Raw genomic sequence first — 9,571 nt, forward strand, 5'->3', positions numbered from 1 at the left:
TGGAACAGACAAGATATGGTGGATCATAGGCAAGTCCATACAGAGAGGGGCTTGCTTTTATTAAATTTTAGGGGGAAATTGGGGAGGGCTCTTTTGAACAAAAGTTCTTTGGAGAAAGACAAGAATTCAAGGTTGTGGCTGCTTCTCATTGGCTGCAAGCAGTGGTTAGTGTGTTGTTGCTTGGGGCAGAGGGATCTTCCTTTCCTTAAGAGCAGGAGATGACTTCCCCCTCTGGGAGATGGGAGGGACGACGCCACTGACGTCACTGGGCGAGGCTCCAAAGGAAGTGACGTGAAGCGGCGGTGCGGCCTGGGGATTGCTTTCCGAACACGGGCTGGCATGTCGGCTTTGACGCGTCTAGCGCCTTTAGCGCGCGTTGGAGGCCACTTCTTCAGGGGCCGCCGCACGCGGGCGGCTGGAGGCGCTGGAGTCCGTCATGCTGGTGGAGGTGTGCATATCGAGCCCCAGTACAGACAGTTTCCCCAGCTGACCAGATCCCAGGTGATCAAGGCAGAGTTCTTCAGTGCAACCATGTGGTTCTGGATTCTCTGGCGCTTTTGGCATGACTCAGATGCCGTGCTGGGTCACTTTCCATATCCAGATCCTTTCCAGTGGAGGGATGAAGAATTAGGTATCCTTCCTGATGATGAAGACTGAAAATGTAGACTCAACTCTTTCCAAGAGCCAGGTGAGAATTTCAAGAAGTTACAGACATCATATTGTATATTAAGTTGTAAATTAAAGTTTTGGTCAAGAAAAAAAAAAAAAAAAAGCAGGAGATGAAATTCTCATGTGAAAAAATGTTCTTCCTTGTACCAGAAGAAAGGTAACATTCTTTTAATCATGGGTAAAATGATGAGACTGAGAGGATTTTATACTAAGAGATATACAAACAGACCTTGTTAAAATAATTCTTATCTTCCTACTTATTGCTGGTTATGCAGGCTGCACCAAGTGGTACGTGCATGAGAGCTCTCCCTTCGGACCTTCTTAACTCCTTTTTTTAAACTTTCATTTTCTTTCTTTTTTTTTTTTTAACATCTTTCTTGGAGTATAATTGCTTTACAATGTTGTGTTAGTGTCTGCTGTATAACAAAGTGAATCTTAACTCCATTTAAAGTGAAGTTTTCCTTTATCTTCACTTTGGAATAAATGGTCTTCGCAGATGTGACTAAATTAAGGATATTGAGCTGGGAGGATTATTCTAGGTTATCAATATGGGTCCCCAATGCAACCACATGTATCTTTATAAGAGGGAGGCAGATGGAGTTTCTACACAGACAAAAGGGAATAATGCAATGTGACACTGGAGGCAGAGCTTGCAGTGATGTGGCCAGAAGACATGGAATATGGGCAGCCACCAGAAGTTGAAAGAGGCAAGGAAAGCATTCTCCTCCAGAGCTTCTGGAGGGAGCAGGACCCTGACAACACCTGATTTCAACTCCGTGAAACTGATTTTGGATCTCTGGTCTCTAGATTTGTGAGAGAATAAATTTCTATTATTTTTAACTCCAAGATTGTGGTCATTTGTTACAGCAGCTACAGGAAACTAATTACACATGCCAATATATGTTTTTGAAAGTGCAATATTTGATGCACTTGCATCAAATGCAAGTTTTGATGCCAGAGATTTGGTAAACAGCTGGGCTTTAGGCATCTTTGCTTCTATTTCGATTATCTTTTGCATCTCTTACTATATATCCCACACTTAATGATAATTTATTTTTAGAGAGTAGATTTAAGAAAACTTTGTACTCATGAGAGTATGGTGTGACACTTACTTTTCATAATAAATATTACACATTTGAGGTTTTCCTTTAGTTTTTTGGTTTCTAGGAAGCTGAATATGAAATAAAAAAATTTGTCTCAATGGATAGAAAATAAAAATGCTGCATAAATGGTCTTAAGTCCGGACATCAAATATTTTCTTTTTCTTTTCTTTTTAACAAACCATCCAGAATACTTCATCATCTACATCACAAGTGGAATTTCATGGTTCTCTTATTCCCCTGTAATCAAATCACTGTTAAATATATGTAAGTTAACAAACAAGCATATCATATGACATAGTTAAGAGGCAACTTCATTTTTGTTTCCTCCTGCCCATTCAAAATGTGTTCAGTGAGGCTGTTTCTTCAGGGATAAAGATAGATGCAGACACCATGATTTTTGTATCATTCTTATATAACAGGTCTTCCATTAACTTTATGTCTAGAGCATAGTCTCAAATTGGTAAACAGGATGTCTGGGACTATATTAGTAAAGGCTGTGGGCTTGATTTACTGTCAAAGTCTTTTCTCCAACCTCAGATTGAGCAGCCTCAATATGGAAGTCTGCAGCAGGGAAGGAGCCATGTTTGGTTTCTCCTCCTTCTTCCACCAATCCTGAGCCACCACATCACCTTGCTCTCACCACTTGTTAGCTCCCTCCATTGCTAGCTGCTGTTTCTTATCCTGCAGGTTTGGAGGGAGCAGGAGAAAGTAAAGTGGGGGATTTGGAGAGGTCTGACTGGATCTGATTAATCTGATCACATTAGCTGATGTGTACTCTCTGGGGCCAGTAGGTGATTCTTTCCTTCATAGTGCCCCTTCATGGGCTTTGGGGGAGCCCCTGGGCCCTCCTTTGGTTCCTTTGACATCAGCAGATGAACCACTGATCTCTCTTCTGGGATATCATGAAGACTCAGGCTTCTTTTTCAGGTCCTGGGCATCCAGCTTGACATATCTAGCCTGACATATCCAGCCATTTTTGGCTGGGTTCTTTTTGTTTAGTGTTAAATTTGCCAGATTTATTTCCTTTGTTGACAAGGAGACCTGGTGACAGATTAAAGAACTGAGAATCTGGGAACCCAGAAGTGGTAATCAAAGAGAAGTTAGGAGTCCAAGGATATTTCTTTCTTTCTTTTTTAAAAAAAAATAAATTTATTTTATTTTTATTTATTTTTGGCTGCGTTGGGTCTTTGCTTTCTCTAGTTGCAGTGAGCGGGGGCTACTCTTCGTTGTGCGGGCTTCTCATTGGGGTGGCTTCTCTTGTTGCGGAGCACCGTCTCTAGGGTCGCAGGCTTCAGCTGTTGTGGCTCGTGGGCTCTAGAACGCAGACTCAGTAGTTGTGGCTTACGGGCTCTAGAACGCAGGCTCAGTAGTTGTGGCTCCATGGCATGTGGGATCTTCCCAGACCAGGGCTCGAACCCGTGTGCCCTGCATTGGCAGGTGGATTCTTAACCACTGTGCCACAAGGGAAGCCCCCCAGGATATTTCTGATTTCCTTGAAAGACTGATCTTGGGATAACTTTTATTTATTTATTTTAAATCTCATTTGCTCGCATAATTTTAACTACCACTGAATTAGTTATGTATTGCTGTGTAACAAATTACCCCCAAACTTAGTGGCTTAAAAGAACACACATGTATTATCTCATAATTTTTGTGGGTCAAAAATCTAGGCAATTTTTGTGGGTCAGAAATTTAGCTGGGTTCTCTGCTTCATGATCTCTTATAAGAATGTAATCAAGGTGTCATGTAGGGTTGGGGTCTCACCTGAAGACTTGAATGGGTGAGGATCTCCTTTTGAAGCTCATACTGATGGTTGCTGGCAGGATTCAGGGAGGTTGAACAGAAGGCCTCACAGTTCCTTACTGGCTGTTGGCTGGAGGCTACCCTCAGTTTTTTCTCTGTGGGCTTTTCTAACATGGTAACTTGCTTTGTCAAAGCCAGCAAGAGAGAGAATCTGCTAGCCAAGTGGAAGTCACAATTTTTCTAACCTAATAATGGAAGTGACATCCTATAACTTTTGTCATATCTTATTGGTAAGACACAAATCACTAGATCCCACTCACTCTTTTTAAAAATTAATTAATTAATTAATTAATTTGGCTGCACTGGGTCTTAGTTGCAGCACGTGGGATCTTTGTTGCCAAGTGTGGGATCTTCAGGTGCGGCGTGCAGACTGTTAGTTGTGGTATGTGGGATCTAGTTCCCTGACCTGGGATTGAACCTGGGCCCCTGCATTGGAAGCTCAGAGTCTTAGCTACTGGACCATCGGGGAAGTCCCGAACTCACTCGTAAGGGGAAGGAATTATACAACGATATGAATTCTAGCACATAAGAATCACTGGGGGCCATCTTAGAAGTCTGCCTAACATAACCATCACCATGCTAAATCTAATCTTCAGCTCAACCAAGAAAACACATGTGGATTCCATCAAGAACCACAGCCTAAATATGGCCAATTCTGCTTCTCTTCTTGTGTCCTTTAATTTCAGTTAAAGGCATCACCAGCCACCCAGCTTCCCATGCTAAAAACTTGTTGTCATGCTCAATAACTCTTTGTTTTCTCTTGCTATTCATCTCCAGTTTGTCCCTAAGTCATGCAGATGTTTTGATCAGAATTTTCTTGAATCTTTCTAATCTGCAAAACTGTCACTGTTCTCTGCTGATCATCTTTCACTTGGACCATTGCATGAGCCTGCAAAGACTCTTCCATGGGTCTTTCTCACTCCAATCTGCCACTTATATAACTTGGCTCTTTGCTCAGGTTATTTCTTCTCCAGGGAATACTCTCTATTTCTATCACCATTCTTTGCCCAGCAAACTCGTATTAATTCTCTAAGACCCAGATGAAATGGGTCTAATTAATGAAAACCTTGTTATACCACATTTGACACAGCAAAGGTGCTTTCTCTTTTATGAAGATAGATGGTATATAAAAAGATCACAAGAAAATTTTACTCCAAAGAGAAAACTTTTCAAATATGTGCAAAGACTTGTATTTATTCTTCTTCTAAATTTAACTATAAAATTCTACATGCAATTATAAAGTAAAGAATGCTATTTCCAGTTAATAAGCATTGTCTAGAAGAGCTACATTTTTTCATTATGTGTGTTTTGCTGTTTCTTTTGCTCTGGATAAGTTTAACGTGATGGCTAACAAAACACACCAGCATTTTAAAATTATTCAGCAACGGAACATTGAAATATCTAGTTTCACAATGATTCACTGAATTGTCTAAATACATTAATAAAAGTATTCTCTAAAACATTATGGTGTACTTGGTAAAAGATGGGGTCCAGGAGACCTGAGTTTTAGTGCTAATTCTGCCACTAAGTAGCTTTGCTGCTTTGGAACTTATTTTTCCATTATGGTTAAGGATCTTTATCTATAGAATAAAGAAATGGGACTAGAGCAATGGTATTTAAGCTCCTTTCTTCTGAACCCTAAAGTGGCAGTGCTTTAAGTGTTCTGATACAGGATCTAGATCGTACTGTAGACTCATTTAATATTTACTCTTTTACTAAATATTTCTTTTATCTCCACCACTAAGTGTGTTCATTTTCACCTCTACTAATTACTGCTGTTGCCTCTTGGACTCTAACCCTTTTGCTTGTGCTGCAGCCACGAAGACAGCTGGAGTTAGCAGTTGTTCCTTGCCTCATTGAGCCGCTCTCATTCTCTCTGGGCTCTGAACTCTCAGTATACCCAAATAAATATCTCTCTATGAGAAAATTACTTTTAAGGGAATTAGATTCTAAGAATTGCTGTTACTTTAAGTATATCCATACTTGTTGCTAGTACAAAATTGTTAGTCTCTGAAAAACTTAGAAATTTTTTAAACAATTATTATAAGTTCAAGCTACTCCTTTATTTTTAATACATTGATTTATCTTTTTAGCAGCTTTCTGAATTATAGATCACTTTCCTGAAAATTTAATGTTAAAAAAATGAAATCATCTTATAGTACTTGTTTTAATTAAAAGTCCAAGACTCTAAACTTAGCAAACCATGTTTGTTATTGTATTGCATGTAGAATTAGCATGTACATTAGTTTACATTACGCTAATCTCAGGTCCCGATCACCAGCAGATTGGGAATTTTCCTTAACTTCCCACTTACTCATTAGAGTTAGAATAATATTTTTGTTGTTTTGTATGCTATGATTTAACATTAATATGTTTAGGGGCTTTTGTTTTCCTGTAGTTCTCTACTATATTCTTGGTAGCGATGGAGGGAAATACAGGGTTGAGGTGCAGAAAAGGAAAACATGAAAATATTATTGAAGAAATGGTTTCGCAGACCTACTTGTTTCTTTTTTTTTCTTATTATAAAAGTAATTTATATTTATTGAAGACAGTTTGGGAAATGCAAATTAAGAGAAGAAAATTAAAATCCCTCATAACCCCACTAACTAACATAATCACTGTTATTGTGGCTTGTATTGGTCACACTTTTTTTCTTTTCTTCCCCCAGCTTTACTGAGACATAATTGACATGCAACATTGTGTAAGTGTAAAGTGTACAATGCATAAATTTGATACACTTATCATTGTAAAATGATGACCCCCCATAGCCTTAGCTAACACCTCCATCACGTCACATAATTACCATCTCTTTTTTTTTAGGTTATTTTTATACACTTTTTAAAGGGACCTACTTGTTTCTTACGGTGGGTTTTACATTTTTTTTTCTTGCTGTCAATATAACATCTTATTTAGTCATTAGGGTGATCTAATAAGAAGTTGAGTGAGTGAGCATTGTAGTTCTCTGTTGAGAGCTTTGGACAAACAACTGAATAGGCCCAAGACATGGAAATTGAATGGCTCCTGTGTCTAAAATGACTGGGTTGATACATGAAAGCTATATAAGAGATTTTATTCCATATGTAACAAATGAGATAGAGAACTCCCAATAGAGATGCTATACTTTTGGCAATCAGGAAAAACTAGTATTTCACATATTAAGATCACACATTGGCCTGATTTATTACAGGTATGGATATTTAATTGCTTTGTATAATAATTGAAAACCTACTTCTCACATGCACCCTGATTCCTTGATGATAAATGTAAATTTTACAAGAAGAATCAATATTAATTTAACAAGAAAAATCAATAACCTGGTGAAGTCATTATAATACTAATTTGAATTTTCAGGATTACTTTACATTCATTCAAAATAGGTTAATTGAATACCTGTTCAGTGATAGGTACTAGCATCAAATTCGAATGCTGTGTAATTGTATTGCTATTTTATGAGTGCATCTCATCATGTATGTGGAGAGACACTAAGTGAGAAATGGACAGCTATTTTATTAGAATCTCTCCTACCAGGTGACCTCAGACCCTGTAGATAGACTGTGACCAAGCTGCTGGGAGAACTTGGGAAAGGCCTATTTATTCCAGCTTACACCTGACATTGTTCTTTGTTAAAGTGCTTCCACTTACTGCCAGAGCTGGAGTTTCAGGCCCGAGAAGAGGTTATAGGCATAAACAGAAAGTGCAAGTTCGTCTGTGTGAGACATACGAGGACATCTATCATAACATTGTAAAGGAAATAAACTTTTGAATGAGAAGGACTAAGAAGCATTGGGGGGAAAAACTGCGTTAATGCTGTAGACCAGGCCCAGGGAACAAACTTCTCAATAGAAGGTGACTGTTCACAAAAGTGCTATGAAGTGCCTCGAGGCCTACCTCAAATTTGATGGCAATGATCAGAGCTGTCTGTGATTTATTTGTGGCCCAAGGATTGCCAGACACTCTCAGATCTACACTTAACGGAATTCAATGGATTGTTAGGCAGAAGCACCAAAGTAAAAATATGATGACTTTGGGGTTGGATTTAACTAGTTTTCAATCCTGGCTCTGATAATGGACAAATTATTTAACTCTGGGTCTCAGTTTTCTCATTTGTCAAGTGGAATAGTACCTATTCTATGGAGTAGTTGTGATGATTAAATAGTACACAATACTTTCAGTGGCTAAAGATTGAATGAGTCAAAAGAATAAATGTCTAGCCCAAGAATGTGGTCAATAAATGTGTTTCCTTTCTCTTCACATCTCTCTGCTTGTGCTACAATTTCTACTGATTCGGTGCTTTTTCAGGAAATGACTTTCTAAGAATGAGCCTATACTCCTAATTAGGTAACCACAATCTCAGATTAGAGTTTTTGGTACAATAGGGAGTAGTAGTTAAAAGCATAGACTCTGAAACTTTCCTGGGTGCAAAGCTCAGCTTTGATATTAGCAAGTGGAGTAACTGTGGGGCCTCCGTCTGTAAAATATAATCTCCTTCACAGAATGGATATGAGAATTATGCAAATTAATACATTTAGAGAAATTGGCACATAGTAAGCCCTTTTTAATTTTTAAATTTTAATTAAAAAACTTTTAATTGAGATATATTTGACATACAACATTGTGTAAATTTAAAGTGTACAACAAAATTATTTGATACATTCACATATTTTGCTGTATGATAGCCAGTGTGCATTAGCTAACACCTCTATCACATCACATAATTATCATTTCTTCTAGTGGTGGGAATAATTAAGATCTAGTCTCTTAGCAAGTATAATGTTTATAGTACAGCTTTGTTGTCTATAATCCTTGTACTGTGTATTAGGTCTTCAGAGCTTATTTATTTATCTATTAGTTACAAGTATGTACCCTTAAACATCTCTGCCATTCCCCCACCTTCTAGTTTCTTGTAACCCTCTGCTTTTATGATTTGGATTTTTTTAGATTCCACATATACAAGATACCATACAGTATTTATCTTTTCTATCTGACGTATCTCATTTAGGATAATGTCCTCAAGAACATTAGCTCAATATAAACCAAACCAAAGGCATGTAAAGTACTGCCAAGAAAAATACTCTCGAGTCAAAAGTCAGAGCCTTAGTCTCAACTTTACACCTGCTAGGTTTCTACATCAAGGTTTCCCGTTTATAAAATTAGATTAATATTACCTACCTGTCAAGCCTATTTTACAGGGACAAATTAAATGAGATGATGTAGATCATATGATGAACATATCTTGAGCAATGTTATTATTAATATCTGGGACAGTATTATCTTAATTATTTAAAATCTACCAATATCATAAGAAAGCCGTTTATTAAGCAGCTATATATGCACTATTTTAAACTCTGCAGGGCTGAATCAAGTGTGCACTCAATCATATAACTACCAGATCAGGAAGACAAACAGCAGAGGTCTTCAGCTATGCTTCAGGTTATGCTTGATATCTTAATTTTCTCTTCTGGTTGCAACTTTTCTTTGGATAATTACTAATTTATAAGGAATGTTTTCTTTTCTTTTTTACTTTAGATCCTGGCTTTTAAGGTTAAATTTGAAGGGTAAGCTCAAGGCACATTATTTTTTTACATTTTTGCTAGTAAAATGTAATTATATGAACCCAGTAGAAAAGCCACTTCAGCAGTAAAATATTTAAATTATTCTAGAAAAGCTTAAAATTTCAAGTACTTTAACCTACTTAAAGGAAAAAGTGCTTTGCTGGGATTAAGCCAACCCAATTAATTTCTGAAAAATACACTAAAGATGTTTTTCTATATGCAAGAATGAAAGACGATAAGGCTGTGGACAAAATGTGGCTGATTTTTGGTGAATTAATCTGAACCTTCCCACATTTACCCTTCCAATGCTCACTGCATGATTTCTTTCCAACCTCATTAACTTTAAAGTAAATGTCATGTATAAAGGAGATAAAAAGGGTTAGAGGGAGAACAAGGACTAGGGGGAAGAGAGAGGTTTGCAAACTAAAAAGCCTTGTATTGCTG

The 9,571-nt window shown here is 37.6% G+C and overlaps 1 pseudogene; it reads left to right on the forward strand.

The window, feature by feature from the left end:
• The first annotated feature begins 282 nt into the window (after nucleotides 1-282).
• Nucleotides 283-766, forward strand: LOC131756752 (NADH dehydrogenase [ubiquinone] 1 beta subcomplex subunit 2, mitochondrial pseudogene; annotated as a pseudogene).
• Nucleotides 767-9,571: the final 8,805 nt, after the last annotated feature.

This window comes from Kogia breviceps, chromosome 5, assembly GCF_026419965.1.
Source record: "Kogia breviceps isolate mKogBre1 chromosome 5, mKogBre1 haplotype 1, whole genome shotgun sequence".
In the NCBI taxonomy this organism is placed as follows: domain Eukaryota; kingdom Metazoa; phylum Chordata; class Mammalia; order Artiodactyla; family Physeteridae; genus Kogia; species Kogia breviceps.